The sequence below is a fragment of the Acinonyx jubatus genome, chromosome D3 (genome assembly GCF_027475565.1).
Source record: "Acinonyx jubatus isolate Ajub_Pintada_27869175 chromosome D3, VMU_Ajub_asm_v1.0, whole genome shotgun sequence".
NCBI lineage: Eukaryota > Metazoa > Chordata > Mammalia > Carnivora > Felidae > Acinonyx > Acinonyx jubatus.
Window position 1 is genome coordinate 83431663 of NC_069392.1, and position 15800 is coordinate 83447462.

At 34.1% G+C, this 15800-nt stretch overlaps 1 protein-coding gene across 1 annotated transcript in view; it reads left to right on the forward strand.

Moving 5' to 3' along the window:
- CCDC102B (coiled-coil domain containing 102B) overlaps positions 1-15800 on the forward strand; it is a 196087-nt gene that overhangs the window by 44020 nt on the left and 136267 nt on the right. The window contains 2 exon segments of the mRNA XM_053205990.1: positions 448-526; positions 15645-15775. The gene's annotated coding sequence lies outside the window, so the exon portion shown is untranslated.

Here is a 15800-nt window from a genome sequence, read left to right on the forward strand (position 1 = left end):
ATATATTTAATTGTAGTCAAGACACTCAACTGACTGAGCCACTTGGGGGCCCCTATCCTTTTTTTTTTTAATACTATATTGTAGATATCACTTTATGGTCATGTATAGAAACATCTTCATTCTTGTTTATAACTGGACAGCATTTTATTGTGTTAATATGCTACTACTTGTTTGTATAAAATACAGAACGAATTCTCACTGATACTCTCATTAACAATGAGACTGAGGATTTCTACTAAACCTCTTCTATCTCCAATCTGTGTCTCTTTTCACCCATGTTGCAAATCCTGTTTCTTGAAGATCTGAGAAATGCAACTTTAGCATATCACAAATCACGTAATTTCTCATTTGCTTTATCTGCAATATGCACACAACAGTCTGAGAATAACAATACCAATACTTCCACCAAGAAGATGATTACTGAAAATAATTTAAATTTGTTTGCAGGGTTTTTTGGTCAAATTATCACAATTCAGATAACTTGAAATTATCAATCACTGTGTGGATGTACTAACTGGATATACAGGTAAGTTCATTTGTTTCCTTTTATTTTGGAGTTTTAGAGATTGTTTTTCAATTTCTACACGGCTCCAAAGTTGAATATACTAAACAAGATATACTGAAAGGGTATCTTTAATTTCTGTCCTGTTCTCTCTACCCAATAACCCCGTTAGTTGTCACTTAAAATTTTATAGTTTGTCCATTTGTTTTTAACATGTCATATATAAAATGTATTATATGTATAAGTATAGTTGACCCATGATGTCACATTAGTGTCAAGTGGACAACACAGTGATCTGAGAATTCTCTCTGTTTTTCTGTGCTCACACAAGTGTGGCTACTATCTGTCACCGTACAATCTTGTAATACCATTGATAATATTCTCTGTGGTGTACCTTTTATGCTTTTGTGTTTTTGTGAGTGTGTTTGTAATTTTTTTTAAATATTCATTTATTTATTGGGAGAGCGCAAACAGGGGAGAAGAGGAGAGGGGGGGACAGAGGATCTGAGGTGGCCTCTACACTGACAGGCTGACAGCACAGAGCCCAATGTGGGGTCAAACTCATGAACTGCGAGATCATGACCCGAGTTGAAGTCGAACACTCAACTGACTGAGCCACTTGAGGGCCCCTATCCCCCCCTTTTTTTGATAGTATATTCCAGACATCATTTTATAGTCATGTATAGAAACATCTTCATTCTCTTTTATAACTGGACATTATTTGTTGTGTTAATATGGTACTAGTTATTCATCCATTCTAATATTGACAAATATTTGTGCTATGTCCAATCTATGTTTTTTAGCTATTCTTGGAATTTATAGTATTGTTTAGATGTCCTTTTCTATATTCACCAGCTTGTCTTTGGTATATATTTCTACAGGGGGTATTGCTGTTGCATGAAAAGCTGAAAGGTATATTTAATTGTGCTAAATAGTGCCGATATTTTTATGATTTTTGAACATTTTTGTATTTTTCTTTAGAATTAGATCTAGATATGATCCATACATTGCATTTGGTCTAAATGAATTTAAGTGTCTTAATCTATAAATCCCTGTTCTTTCATCCTTGAAATTTATTTATTGATGTAACCACATGTAGAATTTCATTTTCCTCTCTGCATTTCTTATAAACTAAATGCTGTATTTAGAGGTTTGATTTGGTTTTGGCAATAAGTGTCCAAAACTTCTATACAGGAAGTGTTGGGTAGTTCTATCAGGACGCATACAATAAATGGATGCCCTCCTTATGTGATGTTGTGATGTTGGTAGCTATTGATGACTATTTCCTGGATTCATTATTAATTAGTGATATGGAGACTTATGATACTCTAATTCAATTGTAATATATCTAATTATTTCCTTCCCCCATCCTTTCTGTGTTCTTTTTCTGGAATTATGATTAGACGACATTTTTTATATCTCCATATAATCCTGCATATTCCATAACCTCTCTCTCACATTCTCCAAATCTTTTATTTCTGGAGTGCATTCTAGATTTTTCTTTTGTTTCTATTTTCAAGTTCACTAATTATCACTTCAGCTTGGTCTAACTGCTGGTTAACCACCTCAGCTTGGTCATCTGCTGGTTAGCCACTTCCAGGGAGTTTTAAAATCTTTAATCACTTAGTTTTTATATTTAGAATATCTGTTTGTTTATTTAAGAACTACTTGGGCAACTTTCATAATCTCTTGATTTTGCTTATACTTTTAAGACATTGGCACTCATTGAACTTGTTTTTGGTCTGTCTCAATTCTAATACATGAAGTCTTTCTAGTTTTTATTGTGCTTTCTTTTTTCTTCCTGGTTTCACTTATTATGTCATGTGTACTCATATATTGTGCTGTGTGCATGTGTGTGTATGTGTGTACGTGTGTGTATGTGTGTATGTATGTGTATGTGCAGATCATTTGGGAGAGGACTTTATCTGTGAGAATTTTGGGGATCTTGAGGTCTTTCAGCTCTGAACCATTTTAAAATAAATTTGCTGAGAACTTTAAGACTAAGGAGGTCATGGAAGTTGATCTCCAAACTCACACAGGTCCAGCTTATACTTCTGTATTTTCAGGGAATATTTTTGCCTTTAACATTCAGCACAAGCTTAAGACAGGCAGATGTTAATTGATCCTTTACATTCTACACAGCAGGCTAATTGATCATTTACTTTATGCTGAGGTCATAGCTATTCGAGTTCTAGTTTCATGTGAGAATCTATGCCATTGGGCTCTAGGCTTTCCCTTCTCCTGTGCCCTGAGGTGTCCTCCAAATGGAAGCTCAACATCACTGAATTTAGGAAAATACCCCCACAATGAAAGCTGACTTTAGCACACTTCTTCCTTGATTTCTTACTTCTACTTTACATTTGGCCTAATACTTCTTAGTTTCTTTACAAGTTCAGCAAAACATTGTTTCTGTTTTCTACCAGCTATTTAAAATCTGATAATTAGTGGAATTTTAAGAGGGTATTTAGATCACTACGCTGCCGGGAAGAGAAAACTATTTCATGATATATAGAATTTTAAAGTTAGTGTAAGTGATAAACTATCCAAACCAAAGGATTCAATGTCTTGTGCCTCAAATTAAGCAGATTTAAGAGTAACTCTAAGAGTTCCTTGCCTGGAAATAAAAACAAACAAACAAAAAATAAGAACGGTTTCCTAAACACATCACACACAGTTATTAGGATTGTTTGATTCTCAAGGAACAAAATAAACTTCAAGATTGGCAAGCATACCGCAATGAATTAAATAGAAGTGTTTCTTTTATCTTTTAAAGGAAAATTCTAGTTACTAAGTTACATTTGCTGGCATGTTAGAGGTAGTAAATTAGAAACTAGAAGTGATAGGGCTTGTGTGAGGGTATTTATCAAACCTCTGGTCGAATAGTTTAACAAGTGAGGTAGCTCTTGCTGGCAAGGAAATTAGAGATATAACTAAAGCTATTTGCACCTACAATCTAACAGTAGAAAAACAACTTTATGATAGATTGATGTACTTGAGGATCTTGAGATAATCAACATTTTTCTCCCTCCATATGCTTACCTGTACTAGCATATTTCTTTTAATTAATGAGAAAAGTTACTGGGTCCAAAGTCAATATTTGCCAGCAAAGGAATTTTCGTGATCAGTATGCCAAATAAAGCATCATCTGGTTTTATCTAAGTTTTGTCATTTCGTTTTCATCAACGATTGACTCTTGATGAGCTCATACTGAATATCTACCAATTTGTATGGATCTGATTGCTGAGAATGCCTTCCTTTATATCTAACAATCTTGTATTATAATCGAGTAGCTACCGCTGTTTGGTGTGAGATGGGACCATTTTAGTTTGCCATCTCACCAGATGTCATCAGATCAAAGATGAGCAGAATTTTGGATATCATCAGACCGACTACCCTCAATTTTTAAATAAGTAAAAAAACAAAAAAAAAAAAAAGACCAAGTCCTAGTGATTCGTGAAACTTTTCCCAAAGTCACTCAATTGTTATGTTTATGTGAAAAAAACCTATCCAAATCTTTGATATATAACTGATTGAGTAAATCATACCCGTTATTGGAAACCTGGCACTTATGAAGACGGTGTGCTGGGAACTGAGAATAAAAGGTGATTAAGGCATGGGAACTGCTCTGAAGGAATTCACAGAGTTGGATGAGTATAACTATAAGGAAATAGTTATGCCTTCTGGTCAAAATAATTTCTAGTTATAGCTTTAAATGCATCTTTTCCATATCTATCACTGCAAAGATGAAAAAGAGAAAAACTCAAGAAAACAGAACAAAACAAAAACTGAAAAGACCTTGTGCCAGAATTTTGAAGAATTGTAGACAATTATAAGGCAGATAGGGTACGTATATGAAAAAGTAATCTTCAGCATCATTATTCTAAACTTTGATAGTGTTTATTCCGAATGGTACAAAGATGCTTTCTGTGTTCCTTTTTAACAACATATACCAACCATCTAGAGAAGTGGACACTGACTCACAGATGTGTTTCCATGAGGTTGACAGATGTTTCTAAATACTTTGCTCTTGTCCCCCAGTACCCTGGTAAAGAAACAAAGAATGCAAATGCCAAAAATTTTCTCTGGCAAGAAATTTTTACGCACACACATGGTTTTGCATCTTTATATAGGTGTGTGAGCTGGCAGTGCAGCAGGGAATTCTATGAAAAGTATAGCTCTCTTCTAGAAAGAATTACAAGGAAGTATGATGACAGGAAGCCCAGCAGTGCATTCTAGGAATTCCTTTTCACATACTGTGTGGGTGGATTGTATAATGCAATTTAAAAGTACAAAGAGAATAATAACTAGTTATTTACATTTAAAAATTTTATTTTATTTATTTATTTAAAAAAATTTTTTTAACATTTTTATTTATTTTGGAGAGACATAGAGAGACAGAGCACAAGCGGGAGAGGGTCAGAGAGCAAGAGGGAGACACAGAATCCAAAACAGGCTCCAGGCTCCGAGCTGTCAGCACAGAGCCTGACGCGGGGCTCAAACCCACGAACCATGAGATCGTGACCTGAGCTGAAGTCAGACGCTTAACCGACTGAGCCACCCAGGCGCCCCAAAAAACTTTATTTTTTAAATGTGTATTTTCATACTACTTTAATAATCTACATCACATAGTGGTGTAAGAGTACATGGACGTGTTTTATAAATGAATACATGTACTTATGGGTTCATACTGGATATAAGTAGAGAAGCAGAAAATCATGCAATGAGGGAGGGGGAAAAAGCAGCAAAAAAATATGGCTGACTATAGAGATGAGTTATATTGGTAATTCTGCGGAGCTTATAAGGATTAAAGGGAGCTCTGATAATTTAGGCAAACTTGCGGCCTCTCACAAAGGCTGTTGTTTTGTTTTGTTTGTTTTGCTATAAAACAGCTTTATTGAGATATGATTCACATGACTTACAGTTTACCCATTTAAAGTATATAATTCAGTGGCTTTAGTATATTCACAGAGCTGGGCAACCATAATCACAACCAACTTTAGAATATTTTTGTCACCTAAGGTGAAAGAAAACCAAGAAAGAAGCCTGCAGCGTTTAGCAGGCACTTCCCATTTCCCTTCAACCTCAACAGCACAAACAATAATCTACTTTCTTTCTATATTTTCCCATCCCCGACATTTCATATAAATGGAATCATAGAATATGTTGCCCTTTTCTGGCTTCTTTTACTTAGCATAATGATTTCAAGCTTCCTCAGTGTTATAACATGTATCAGTACTTTATTTATTTATTTATTTATTTATTTATTTATTTATTTATTTATTTATTTATTTATTTTTACTGCCAAATTATATTCCAGTGTGTAGATATACCACGTTTATCAGTCAATGGGCATTGGGTATTTTTCCCCCATGTTTTAGCTATTATAAATAATACTGCTACAAGCATTTGAGTACAAGTTTTTATGTGGATGTAAGATTTTATTTCATTTGCATCTTTACCTAGGAGTGGGATCAATCAGTGGGTCATATGTTTAACATTTTGAGGAACTGCCCAACTGTTTTCCAAAGCACCTGCACCATTTTATATTTCTACCAGCAACAGGTGAACATCTATTTCTTCCATATCTTTCACCAACACTTGTTATTATATGTCTCTTTTATTACAGCCATCCTGGTGGATGTAAAGTAATATCACATTGTGGCTTCAGTTTGCATTTCCTAACGACTAAGTTGCTGAGTATCTTTTCATCTGCTTTTTCATTAGCCATTTGTATATCTTTTTTAGAAGACATATATATTCAAGTCTTTTGCATATTTGTAAGTTGGATTGTTTACCTTTCTGTTGTTGAGTTGTAAGAGTTCTTTATATATTCTGGATGCTAGGCCATTATCACGTATGTGATTTGCAAACATTTTCTCTCGTACTCTTCCTTTTCTTCATAGTTTTTTTTTTCATCCGTGCAAAAGTTTTAAATTCTGATTAAGTTCAGTTTATCTATTTTTGTTGTTGTTGTTGTTGTTGTTGTTGCTTGTGTTTTTGGTGTCATGTTTATGAAACTACTGCCAAGATCTAAGGTAATGAAGATTTGTCCTTATGTTTACTTCTAAGAGTTTTATATTTTTAACTCTAAAATTTTTTTTTTAATTTAAGTTTATTTTTTTTTATTTTGAGAGAGAGAGAGTGCGATCTGGGTAGGGGCAAAGAGAGAGAGGGGAGGGAGAGAATCCCAAACAGGCTCTAGCCTATCAGTGCAGAGCCAGATGCAGGGCTCGAACCAACAAACTGTGAGGTTATCACCTGAGTCAAAATCAAGAGTTGGACACTCAACCGACTGAGCCACCCACATGCCCCTTAACTCTCAAATTTAGGTCTTTGATCCATTTTAAGTTATTTTAGTGTGTGTGTGTATGGTATGAAGTAAAGGCTCAATGCCATTTCTTTGCATGTGGATATCCAGTTGTCCCAGCATCACTGGTTAAACAAACTGTTCTTTCTCCATTAAATTGTCATAGTAATGTTGTTGAAAATCAGTTGGCCATAGATTTATAGGTTTACTATTGGACTCTCAGTTCTGTCCCATTGATCTATATGTTTATCCTTATGCCATGCTGTTTTGATAGCGGTGGCTTTGTAGTAAATTTTAAAATTGGAAAATGTACAACCTCCAACTTGTTCTTATTTTTCAAGATTATTGGGCTATTTGGGTACCTGCAATTACATATGAATTTTAAAATTAGATTTTCAATTTTCACCAGAAAAGACTGTTGTGATTTTGATAGTGCCTGCATTGAATCAATAGAGTTTGGGGAAGTATTGCCATTTAATAATATTAAGTCTTCTAATTGTTGAGCATAGGACATCTTTATTTATTTATATATTTGCCCTATCCTTCAGCAATGTTTTGTGGTGTTCAGTGCACAGCACTTGCACCATCTTGTTTAAATTTATTACAAGTTATTTTATTCTTTTGGATGATATTATAATTGGAATTGTTATTTTAATATCCTTTCATATTGTTTGTTGCTTCTGTACAGAAATGCAACTGATCCTTGTGTTGATTTTATAATCTACAGTTTTGCAGAATTTGTTAATGTGCTAATAGTTTTTATATGGAGTAGGGTTTTCTACATGTAAGATCACCCCACCTGTGACTAGAGATAGTTTGTATCCAATTTAGATGCCTTTAAATCTTTTCCTTGCCTGTTTACTCTGGCTAGGACTTCCAGCAAAATATTGCATAGAAGTGAAGTGACAGTGAGCATCCTTTCTTATTGATACATTAGGGAGTTAATAGAGAAAGCTTTCAGTGTGTGATTTGTTAGCTGTGGGTTTTTCATATGTACCCTTTCATGTTGTGGACATTCCTTTCTACTCCTAGTTTCCTGAGTGTTTCTATTAGAAGGTTGTTGGACTTTGCAAACTGCTTTTTCTTCATCTATTGATATGATATGTATTTTTGTCCTCCCTTCTATTATAGTGTTATATTACATGGATTGATTTTCATATGTTGAAACACCTTTGCATTCCTGGACTATATCCCACTTTTTCATGGTATATAATCCTATCACTATGCTATTATATTCTACTTTCTAGAATTTTGTTGAGGATTTTTTTCCATCCATATTTATAAAGGACATTGGTCTGTAGTTTTCTTGTGATGTCTTTGGTTTGGTAAGATAATGCTAGCCTCATTGAATCAGGAAGTATTACCTCCTATTCTATTTTTGAAAGAGTTTGAGAAGGATTAATATTAATAACTATGTATGTATGTATGTATGTATGTATTTAAGATTTCACTAGTGAAGCTTTCTTCTAGTTCTGGGCTTTACATATTAGGATTACTCATTTTTCTTTACTTGTTATAGGTCTAAGATTTTCTATTGATTTCTGAGTCAGTTTTGGTAGTTTCTACATTTCTATGAATCTGTCCATTTTGTCTAGATTATCTAATTTGTTGGCATACAGTTGTTCATAGTATTCTGTTATAATGTTTTTTTTTAATTTCTGTAAAGTTGGTAGAAATGTTCCTACTTTCAATTCTATTCTATCAATACAATTTTTATCTTTACCCTTCTCATTATTCTTTCTATTCTATCAATACAATTCTTACATTTACCCTTCTCATTATTCTACCCGAAGGCTGCCAGTTTTGTTGATCTAATAAAGAAAAAAAAAACTTTTGGTTTTATTGATGCTCTGTATTTTTCTTTTATTCTCTATATTGTTTATCTGTGCTCAAATCTTAGTTTCTTCTTCTAGTTTTAGGTTTAGTTTTTTTTTTTTTCATATAGTTTCTTAAGGAATATAATTAATTTATTGATTTGATTCACAAAGACCTCCTACTTTGTTTCAGAGGACTTTCTCCTGGTTAAGTATCTATTTGGTTGCTCTAAACCTGTGCTTATCTTGCAGATTTCCAGTGGGTAGATTCTGGCAGTTTTAACACGTTTTCAGTTTCTTAGCTCCAGAGTTGCCAGTTCCATCATTTTTGCTGAGTGGTCTTAGGCTCAGAGACATTTTGCATTCATTTGGAAAGGACAGTTTTGTCATGGATCTATGTTAACTTTTCCAACTTCCATCATGGTAAGGTCTAAAGGTTCTGACCACTGTCAGAACAATGGCGTAATGCCAATCACACTAGATGAGGAAGAAGTGACTGGTATGTTGATGACTTTGCTAAGATACATGCCCTACCAAGGTTGAAGGAAAAGCCCTACCAAATTAGTAAAATTTTAGGCACAAAGGAAAACACATTCAGATTACCATAGCTTGTATCTCCCACCATTACAAAGGAAGCATAACTGATCTATTTTTCAGCTGTAGTACTTAGCTAGCAATGTTGTGAATGGCACATAACAAGATTACTTGTCTGCTCATGGGGATTGTGCCTAATAGTCTTATTTGTGCTTATTTATATTTTCTGATCTCTTTCAAATAAACGTATATTATGTTTTAAATATTATTTTTCAACAAAATCTTTTTAAGAGAATTTTATAAGTTTCTCACAAAATTAATAAGAGTGAGTGGGCAGACAGAAAAATATTTTGACAAGTAATTTTTCATCGCTGAAGTCAAGATTCTTTATCTGTAAAATAATGATTTGATTATATTAGTTGTTTTCCAAAGTGCTCCTTGGAGTCTGGGGAGTCTGTGGATGACCTCCAAGGGCTATTGTTGGAGGAAATTAGATGTGATGAGAGTTTCCAAGTGGGCAGGTTTCCAAGTCCTCCTCCAAGAATTAATGGGAAAAGTTCCACTTTTGACGTACATGACTTCTGTGTAATATATATGTATCTTTTATTCTTAAAAGAAAGGACTCCATTACTTCAAAAACATTTGAAAGCTAATGTGAAAAATAATTGCTTCAGTTATTTCTGACTATATGCTGTCAAAATATCAAAATATAATCATTTTATTATTTTTCAAATTGCCTAGAGCATCATCTGAGCTTGGCCTGTGGAACGATTTGGGGAACAAATAGAAGACAAAAGCATTCGGTTATGAGTATTTTAAAAGTTTTAATAATAACATATACTGCTGACCCCGTGTAGATTATTTTAGTTAAAGTGATAATATGTATTAGTTTCAAATTTTAAGATCTCAGAGATATCATAAATAGGATAATTGTCATTGAAATATTTTTCAAGGTTTCTAGACATCAACAGATAAAGGAAATTGTAAATACAGAAGCTACCTTATTATAGTTGTCTAGTGTTTATTTCTATCATTATTCAGAAAGGTAGAGCCTGACTAGTTTGAGCCAATAATAATGCAATTTCTATTTGAAGAAAAAAGATGTAGTACCATTCTTATACTATCCTATAAAACACATTACTGTCATTGAAATCTTTAGGAAGGTTGTTTAATAATATTCATAGGCCTAACTTTAACATATGTTTATTTTCCTACCTCTAGGATTTAGATGAAATTATACTGTTTTTATCTGGATCATTACCAAAAATGTTTCCATTTTTATTGATTTAGGATATCTTAAAATTCATGAAAAAAATCAACATATACATTTTTATGACCATATAGTGTGGGAATATGCCAAAATAAGATTGTCTTTTAAAAATATATTTTTTTAAAATATAGGAACCTCAGTTCCTTTTTTTTTTCCTTCTTTCCTGTAGTTTTTTAAAATCAAAAGAAGTTATACCTGGGGTGCCTGGGTGGCCCAGTGGGTTAAATGTCTGACTTCAGCTAAGGTCATGATCTCGTGGTTCATGGGTTTGAGGCCCGTGTCAGGCTCTGTGTTGACAGCTTCAGATTCTGGAGCCTGCTTCAGATTCTGTGTCTCCCTCTCTCTCTGCCCCTCCTCCATTTGCACTCTGTCTCTGTCTCTCAAAAATAAGTAAACATTAAAAAAAATAAAACTTAAAAAAATTATGCCTGGACAATTGGATAATAGGAGATATATAATGAGAACATTAAGGCCTTTATTTAATTAGCTAATGGTAATACATATTTTTATTTAAATTAAATAGATGTTTTGTATGTCCTTTGCTTTCACAGAATTTTAACTCTCTTGTTTCCAATAGTTGGACATAAAAGAGATTTGAATTCATCAATATCAATTAACCAGAATTAAATGAAATCCCGACTAATATTTACTCCTTTTAAGTGTTTAGAATGAAAAGAATATATTATTTTTTTTTCATATTGTATAATGGAATCTATATATCATTATTACTGTTACTATTGTTATTACACCTGACATTTATTGAGTGCTTGCAAAACACCAAACTCTGGATTTTATTTTGTAAATGCAAAATAATTCTTATAACAATAAATTGGCCTATCTTTGCAGAGGAGGATGGTGAAGTGGGTACATTTGTTTACCCAGCAGACCCATCCTTGAAAGGGCCAGTGACAAGGGATTTGTGGGAGGATAAAACCTGTTTCCAGGCAGGTTTCCCGCTGTGGGTGGAGAGCAGTTGAGCAAACTAAATATCCACAGTCTTTAAAAAATGTATTTTATTTTTCAGTGGATTTCTTCAGTGGATTTCTTTTGTGGATTTCACTAGCAGTAGGATCTCTTTTCTTTATTCTTCAGTGGCTTTTGTAGTCTTGAATTTTCCTGGAACTTTGTTATACTTCTGTCCCTGTCCTGGGTGTCCATGCTAATAACCGTCCTCAGGGAAATTATCTCCTTTGCTTAATAATATTTCTTCAACAACATAGATGGACCTAGAAGATATGATGCTAAGTGAAGTGAGTCTGTCAGAGAAAGACAAGTACCATATGATTTTACTCATATGTGGAATTGAAGAAACCAAAAAACAAACAAAGGCCAAAAAAAAATGAGAGAACAAACAAAAAACCCAGACTCTTAACTGTAGAGGACAGATGGTTGCCAGAGGGAAGGGGGCGGGGATTGAGAGAAACAGATAAAGGGGATTAAGAGTAGACTTACTGTGATGAGCCCTGAGAAATGCATAGAATTGTTGAATCATATGGCACACCTGAAACTAATACAACACTGCATATTAATTAAACTTAAAAAATACAATTAAAGAAAGGCATTTCTTCATGCATTTTTTTTCTGTGTTCCAAGCAGCTGCTATGTGTGGGAGAAGAAACCAGATCCCAATACCCCGTGGCCAGTCAGGTAGTGCCATGATGATCCTAGTGATAAATAACCCCATCAGTTTGGGTTTGTACTACCCTTGGATCCTCCCCGGACACCCTGGCGAGACTGACTTCTACCTGGAGGCAGCCTCCTTCTCTTTTGGGTGTTGTATTTTGTCACGTCCCCCACATTGGTTTCCCTGTCATCAGATCCAACATGCTTTTGATGTTTAGAAGTTTCCAAAAATGTCTTGTGTAATGCAAGCACTCTTTCATCATTTCAGCACTGTTATGGGTTTATTTTTAATTCAACAATGGCCACATTTTTGTCATGTTAGTGGGATATAGCGTGTGAGGAGAGGAAAACTTGTATTTGGAGTCCGTTCTGTTAAAGTCTGCTGATAGCATATATGAATTTTGTGAAATGTCTCATCTGAGGCTTAAAAAAGGATAGTCAAGACTAACCGTAATGTTTTGCTCTCTCTGCAAAATAAATTTTATAACTATACTAATGGTGCTTTGATAATTGTGGTTATTTTCTACTGTCTCATAGGATTTTTTTTAATTCTTCAGCTGTTTTGGTTTACCTCAAATATACTCTGTTTTAAATATTTATTAAGAGATTTCAAGCCTGTTAATATTGTGATAATGCATGTTACAAAAAGATTAAAGGTTAATTGAATATAGTACTTTAAAAATTCATGCCTTCTAATTATAATAGACCTGATGTTTTTGTCAGAGTATGCTTTGCCATTTATAGAGATCCTTATAACATAAGAAAAATGATAATAATTTTCTACATATTTTTTTTTTATTTCCCCGACTTTCTTTCAGTGAAGTTAAGTGTATATTCTAACATAGGCACATGCTGGGGTTAAGAACAAACCCATATCTCTTTAAGACTTGATTCATTGTTTCTTTAAAATAGTAGATTATGCTATGAAGCATTACTGTTTTCATAGTTTTTTATTACATTTTTATCATAGCTAGGATATATTACCAAAAAAAGGAAACTCCTTACATATAAAGCAATATTTTTTTTTCTTTCAGAGTGCAGATATTTCTTTTTTACAAGAATTCTAAAGGACAGGTTAGCAAAAAGCAATGTATTTTGGAAATAGTGAAAGGAAACTCACGTGGAGAAAATGTATTCATAAATCTTAACAAGTTATAGTTTACTACTTAATATTTATTAATCTTAATCAGAACAATTATGCATTGAGGAGGGTTAGTTCTGTCTTGAATGAGATTTTTAGGAAGGTTGTCGAACAATTACAGTTTAAGGATTCAGAAATTAGATAGGTTTTCTAAATCAACTTAGTAAAATTAATTTTTCTCTATGTAGATTGTCTTTTCTTTGGTTAACAAGTTAAATTGTAACTTAATATAGTTCCTGAGTGGAAAAAAGTACTTTTCATCTATTGTGAATGTTCAATTGTGTTGTTTTGAGGAAAAAAAAAGATTTTGGCCTTATAAATTTGGTTGTATCAAGGAGAAACGTTTTTGTTTCTTTATATGTGGCGTTCTTGGAGCTGAGGTTACTAAGAAACGTTCATTGTAGTACTGTAAAACTGAGTTAGAAATGGGTTTCCTACATTGGAAATGGGTTTTGTAACATTTTTGTTTTTATTTCTTATGCATTTGATACCCTAATGCAGAAAGACTGTATGAATGACTGTGTTTGACAGGTGTGAGTAGAGTGTGTGTGTGAGAGAGTGGGGGAGGGAGGGAGACATGGGGGACGGGTAATAATAAAGCTATTAAGTTTTAGTAAGATAAGCCTTTGAGGTCATCTAGTCTAATTTCCTGACTATGTGTATATGGGGAAAACAAGTCTTGGGTTGTGGGGTCCCTTTCCCCAAGGCCACAGCTGACAGATGGTTACTAGCTGAGCTGAAGCACGTCTGGGTCTCACCTTGTCACTACTCCATCACTCCAAACAGTGGATCTCAAGTGATAGCAGTTTGCCCCTCAGGGTATGTGTAGCAATGTCTGGAAATGTTTTTGGTTGTCACGACTTGGGTGTGCTACTGGTAACTAGTGGGTAGAGGCCAGGGATGCTGCAAAACAACTTATAATACACAAAACATCCTCACATCACAGGGTTATTTGGTCCAAATGTCAACAGTGCTGAGTTTGAGAAATCCTTCCAAGCATGAAGTACATCACACGCCATTATTAGCCAAGGAAAGAATCATTTACTTCTGCTATGAGCTTGGTCAAAATCCAATGAGTAAATTTTTAATTTCTCATAGGTAGGTATTTCCAAGGAAAATTCCTGAAACATTCAGTCACAAAGATAAAGTCATTATAGTTTCACAAAATCTCACAAAGACGAATGTTTCATATGCTTATTATAAGCCCAAGTAATACACCTAGTCGTGTTTGTCAGAGGCTGAGTGTTGGTACCAGAACAAGATCACAAGTGCGAAGTGACTACTTAGAGGGGTAGCAGAATAAGTCATGTCATCAGACTGGGCCATGCCAACATTTGCTTAGTGTTCCCATTTAGAATATCAAAATTTGCTTTAAAACTATTTTCTAGACATTGGAATTAGGCCAACATAACCACTTTTTAAAATAATTCACAACTAATGATAGCTTTAATTTATTTAGTATCAACTACTCTTTTAGCGCTTTATTTCCATTGCCTCCTTACCCTTAGAATCACCATCCATGATCCACCATTTGACAGTGATGAAACTGAGGCTCAGAGACAGAGCTCCCTGAGCACGCCCAACCAACGCTCAAACCCAAGTCTGTGATTAGGATCTCTTCTTTTTAAAGTTATATTAATTAGAGATCAGATTTATTTTTCTTACAGTTTTTTCTTAACCTTTCCCTTAACTGACGAAATACAAATAAAGCTGGCTTTGTGTTACTACTCCGACATTGTCATAGAAAATAGACGATGTGTTTGTAAAGAAATTCTGGACATTGTGAGGCAATAATTCCTCCTTCTAAAAAGTGAGAGAGAAGAAAATATTTTCTGTAATGCTGCAATAAGACTCGTATATGGACACGAGGATTTAAGTGGCTCATGTGTGTGAGTAGGTGCAAGGTAGTGTAATAAAAGATGGTGGCTAACCCCCCTGGTCTGTCTTGATGAAGGAAAGACATATTTGTAAGAATCATAATGGGCTCTGATTTCGTGCATATGTGTTTCTAATCTATCGTTTCAAACCACTTAGTGCATTTCAACAAGAGCCAAACTGCCTTCCTTGCAAGACATTTCCAGTTATGGAGACCGTTATGATGCTTTTGAGTAATTCTACAAATATTGGTAAAGCCATTAAAATTGTAGCAATTAAGATTTAGCAGTACAACTGAATTCAAGTGGTGACTCAGGTCCACAGAAAATCTTTCTCGTTTGTCTTACTTTGCCAGTGTTTCTCTATCGCACTTTGTCAGTGAAAGGCACGTATGTGTGATGTTGCCATTATTGATTCTTCCGATGTATAAAAGTAGGAAAAAACCCCAACAGTATGAAGAACTTAAAAATCACTGTATACTTATTGTTTTAAAGGTGTATCTTTCTGATTTATTTTCTCAGTAAGTTATCCAATTCTGAGTTACTCTCATTATTTTTTTTCTTTCATTGCTTTCACAGAACATCCATTCATCCATTATTTATGCATTTGTACCTTCATCACTTATCCATATATTTGCGTATCTGCTAGAAACTCAGAGGCAAGTACAATACTGTGTCCTTAAAAGATTTACAGTTCCCTGAGGAAACAGGTAATTAAGTGCATGAATATCACCT